The 5,588-nt window shown below is 35.3% G+C and overlaps 1 long non-coding RNA gene across 1 annotated transcript; it reads right to left on the bottom strand.

The window, feature by feature from the left end:
- Positions 1 to 1,939: 1,939 nt before the first annotated feature.
- LOC136841225 (uncharacterized) lies at positions 1,940 to 3,575 on the bottom strand. Its single transcript, XR_010853833.1, has 3 exons — positions 3,425 to 3,575; positions 2,303 to 2,694; positions 1,940 to 2,096 (listed from the first exon to the last, which is right to left on the bottom strand). It is a non-coding gene; the product is annotated as an uncharacterized lncRNA (long non-coding RNA).
- Between the last annotated feature and the right edge of the window lie 2,013 nt (positions 3,576 to 5,588).

The raw sequence follows: 5,588 nt of genomic DNA, 5'->3' as shown, positions 1-5,588 counted from the left end.
TGATTCAAAATTACAAATGTTTGATTTGAGACAGATTACTGGTCACTATATTTGCTCTATTCCTTCTTGCTTATCTCCGTCTCCAGTGTCTGTAAATTATTATCAATATCTTTAAAAGATCTTGCCTTCTGCAAAGGCTTCATGGTTGTTAATTAATGGTTTTTGGTCAGCTTTTGTACTCCATCACTTTAAAGAAGAAATAAATTCTACTGCGCTTAGAAAAATGCTGAACATTTTTATATTCAGCATATTTTATTCTCATGTCAGGAAATGGACGATCAAAATTCATGACGAAGCTCACGAGTTCTTTCAAAGGCGAATATATGGTCGCCCTTGCTGAATTAAACATATTTTTGTAATCGTTTTCAAACAGAGGTTTCTTTGGCATACTTGTACGTGTTAATGGTCTAGCACTGTAGACAAAATTCTTTTATATTCGTAGGATTTCATCTCCAGGGTTTCAATGAAACTGTTATGTGTAAGCTTATTTGTTGTTCAATACTCGCTTGAGTACATTCATACATACGTACCTGCGTAGATGTAACCTGTTGTCGCAGCATAGAGAGAGAGAGAGAGTCTGGGCTTTGAATGATTGTGTGCAAATGGTGTACATTGTAGGAATTGCAACCTAGAGTGTGCAAATGATTGTGTGCAAATGGTGTACATTGTAGGAATTGCAACCTAGAGTGTGCATGAACGTGAAAAATTAGTATAGGGGGAAAAGAAGTGTTGGTGGTGGGAAGAAATGCCAGAAAGAATGTTAATAATGAAAAGGACCATAAAATAAAAGAGGCAAATGGAATACACTCTTAGGGAAATACCATACAAGGAATCTGTATATTACCTAAGATTAGTGCTGTGTGTGTGTGTGTATGTATATATATATATATATATATATATATATATATATATATATATATATATATATATATATATATATATATATATATATATATATATATATATATATATATATATGTATATATATATATATATACATATATATATATATATATATATATATATATATATATATATGAATGAGTGTGTATATTTTTAGGGCATAGTTTTTCTCTTATACAATTTCCGTTGAAAGCAATTGCCTTAGTGGCATCAATAAGTTTCTTGCAGGTATCTTCATACCGTCTGAGTTTTTTCTGATTCTAGTTCGTCCATTTCTGGTGAAAAATGCGCAGACCACCTCCTTCCATTTATTGATTTTTGTCGCGACAGCTGTTCGCTTTTTATTGCATTATCAAGGGACTACTGACTTACAGTGCGGCCTTTAGACCTTTTTTATAACTACTGACTTACAATGCGGCCTTTAGACCTTTTTATATCATCGTGTGGGGAGAATGACCTTGAGTTCTGGGTACTGGTTGGTTATGGGGTTAACAGGTTAACCATTTCAGGGTGTTGTTTTGGGTACCAAGAACATTTGTGACTACAAAATTGAAAGTTAAAACGTGGTTAAATATATATATATATATATATATATATATATATATATATATATATATATATATATATATATATATATATATATATATAATATATATATATATATATATATATATATATATATATATATATATATATATATATATATATATATATATATAATATATATATATATATATATATATATATATATATATATATATATATATATATATATATTTACTTACATTCTCACCTGGCCTACTTACTGTTTTCCTAGTTTAGGGGTCCAATCTGGGGTCTAGCTCTTGAACAGGGGGCTTGCTTGTATACCTTGAAAAAAATCTGATTGCAATTGCTAGGTCAGGCAGGAAACATAATAGAAAAAACAGTTGGGCTGAGGGCCGTACTTCAACAAGGGGCTTGCAGATAAACACTTAGGTTTACTTTAAATGGATTATATTTACAATTAAACACATCAGTCAGAAGACTGGGGGATGATAGGCAGATCCAACTAGGGCTGCCACGTGGTTAGTTATGATATCACTGTTAAAAATTTGAATAGTCTGTGATTAATCCTCTTGAAACGGATACTGAAGAATTGATTGCAGTGGCCTTTTCACTGCAAGAAGCACAAGACAAGTCGATGTTTCCATCTGCAATTTGATAATGCCAGTGGTACACAAGGATAATTATAATGATCTCAGGTGAATCGAGGTACGATATACTAGCATTAAAATTCACACTGAGCTAAGCGAGTCAGGACTTTGTGATAACTTGCATGTTAGAAAAGAAAATGAGAGTGCAGTTGGAGATTAAAGATATGTGGCTGTTGAAAAAAAACCTATTGTCAGGACATTACCTTATAACGGAGCGATGGAGGGGCCTCATCGAATTTCACCAGTTCTGGAGGGATGAGTTTAATGGGAAAGTGCACGGGTAAACGGGTAATGCGACTGGGTGGTCAAAAGGTGACCACGTGGAGGAGTGAGCTTAGGGGCATGCAAGGGGTAGTGTGTCGATATGCTAAGAGCGACCGCCGCTGTTTTTCGCTTTATATGACCTCGGGGGGCTTATTTTCTTGCTCCTACCAGAGGTCACCGTCATCGTAAGATGGCAGTCATGTCCTCGTTTTTGTGTTGGGATCTTTCCCAAATCCTGGTGACTTCTGGCAACCTATGTTCGCCAGTTTTTATGGGGAACTCAACCTTAGTGGCGGATTTTCGGCAGGCTTTGTCTCCATTCACCTTTTATCTGAAAAGAGGTAATTCAAGCAGTCACCAGGTCTTCAGAAAAGATAAACAGATGCACCCAAAAAGGGGAGCATGGAGAGGAATTTGCATAGGGGCTGAGTTTCTCACTCCCTCTTCAGTTAGGTATCAGTGCGAAATTACGTTATTTTGGGGTGCAAAACTGTTTGGAGGTTTAGGTTTGCTTTCAGAAGTGGTTTCCCACTTAACAGCTCCCCCGCAAAGTTGAGAATTGCACCTTGAAATGGGTGGAAATGTCAACAACTAAATGAACTCAACTGACAGACTGATAACTCTCTACTTCCTTTTGTGGTAACATTACATTTCAAAAAATAATTGATTCTGCAAGTAAATCAAAAGCAAGGTACATATCACTGATTTTTAAATTGCACGTTATGTAGTTTACATTACGGTGCAAGTTAAAGTGAAATATCTCTCATGTTATTACGTTAAAGGAGCATTATAGCAAATAGAAAATTAAAAGGTCTATGAATTGATATTTCAAGAATCTAGGTAACAATACAGAGAACAATAATAGGATTAGTATGGCATTAAACTTCATAAAATACAAAATCCACATTTATGTAAAGTACTGTATTTACTAATAATAAAATGAATTCCAGGAGCTTTCGAGAGCCTGCTCAGCTCCCTTCTTCAGCTAGAAATGACAGTCTTGGTTATGAGAACTTAAAAACAAACTTTGAAAGCAAGGGTAAACAAGACGCATTCTTTACAAAAATGATAATTAGGTAATTCCTCGTTCTTGGTCTCCAAACCAGCCAACCGTCGCGATCTCCTCAGGTGACTGCCTCCACGGTTCTTTACAGCCTCCTCTCTTCTCAAACCAGCATAGGCGCCTGCACCAGAGTCAGCTGTTTGCAACTCCGTTACCTGGGCGGGGAGAGGCAGAGATAGCGGCAGTATCAGGGGTGACTTGTGGTATACAAGGATTTCTATAATTAAAATTTTTGATATAAGTAGAACAAATAAGTCTGTTGATAAAACTATCTTCTGTTGTAAACGACTTATTACCTTCCATCGAGTTCCCCATGTTGATGACGGCCCCTCGACTAATCTTCTCATTGACATTATAGTTCTTGTAAAGCAATTTAGACCCTTCCAATTGATTCTGTGGTCGCATTCCAGCTATGTTTGACTAGCACGTTATTGTTGGACATTGATTGATATGCCCTTTTTGATGTTCATTAATGCGAATTTGCATACTCCTACCAGATTCCCCGTAATAATTAAGATTACAACCCCCGCAAGGTATTTCATACACCCCTACATCTATCTTCATTTCTTCTTCAGTTTTGTTCCGAACCAGTCTTTTCCTAATTGTGTTCTCGTATTTGAATACCAAGTTTACATTGTCGTCAGAATATTTACTAATGAGGGTTTGTGTGCTCAAGAAATTAGGGTGGAAAGGCAATGAAAGGAATTGCATCTTTTCATCTCTTTACGTGGACGTGGATTGTATATTTGCTTTTAGCCCTACAAAACGCTTTTTCAATGAAATGTGCTGGGTAGCATAGTTTCGTAAATGTCTGTCTTATATGTTCCAGTTCAGTATCTAAAAGGTGGGGTCACAAAGTCTGTATGCTGTAATTACAAAATTCATGATAATATTACTTTTTACTTGTTGGCTGTGAAAGGAATAAAAATGTACGTAATTATCTGAATTAGTCGGCTTTCTAAAGACAGTAAAATTAAACCTTTTTGTCCAAGGATCATGCAACACTAAAACATCAAGAAACGCTATCTGATGGTCAATTTCCTGTTCTACTGTGAACTGTATCGAAGGAACAATGCTATTGACATAGTTAAAAAAAACTCGTTAAACTGTTCTTCAGTGCCCCTAAATATTATGAAAATGTCGTCTACATACCTAAACCATAGCACAGGTTTTACATTCGGGGACAGTTATCTAATATCTCAGTTTCAATAAATTCCATGCACAGATTTGCTAATATCGGTGACAAAGGGAACCCATTGCTACTCAAACTTCTGTTTATATCCTTCCCCATTAAATGAAAAAACTGTCGTAGTTACACAAGAAGTCTAATTAGTTCTAAAAACTATCTATTTCTATTGTGCTTCTCTTTCAATTTGGACAATACAAATTCTAACGGAACATTTGTAAATAATGGTTACGTCTAAGCTCATCGTCTTTCCTTCAACACTACCAATCTTTTTAACCTATCTTTAAAGTCTAGTGAATGTAACAGGTGTGCATTTGAGAAAACTCCTAAGTATGGGCTGAGTTGGCTAGCCAGCCATTCAGCTAGTACGGATTGTGCGAGTTGCAAGTTGAGATTATTGGACGGAGTGGACAACCTTCTTTATGAGCCTTAGGAATACCATAGAAATACGGAAGAGATGGCATTTTACTAGATCGCGATGGTTGGCTGGTTTGGAGACCGAGAACGAGGGAATTACCTAATTATCATTTTTGTAAAGAATGCGTCTTGTTTACCCTTACTTTCAAAGTTTGTTTTAAGTTCTCATAACCAAGACTGTCATTTCTAGCTGAAGAAGGAGCTGAGCAGGCTCTCGAAAGCTCCTGGAATTAATTTTATTATTTGTAAATACAGTACTTTACATAAATGTGGATTTTGTATTTTATAAAAATATTCACGGGATTGTGAAGAAGATTTGCATTAAACTTCGTATTTTTGGTGTTTGAACTCTCAAAATATAGTTATAGTAGTTTTAGAGGGGTGTGTCAAGTAATTGGATTTAGCTATTTGTGGGGTTGTGATATATATATATATATATATATATATATATATATATATATATATGTGTATATGCTTATATGTCACTAAATAGCGTGTGACAATATATTCAGCCAAGGCCTCAGGAAAAATGTGTTGAAATGAAATAACACGAAAGCGC

Source organism: Macrobrachium rosenbergii, chromosome 8, assembly GCF_040412425.1.
Source record: "Macrobrachium rosenbergii isolate ZJJX-2024 chromosome 8, ASM4041242v1, whole genome shotgun sequence".
NCBI lineage: Eukaryota > Metazoa > Arthropoda > Malacostraca > Decapoda > Palaemonidae > Macrobrachium > Macrobrachium rosenbergii.
The sequence above is the reverse complement of the archived record's forward strand: the minus strand, read 5'-3'. Positions and strand labels throughout refer to the sequence as shown.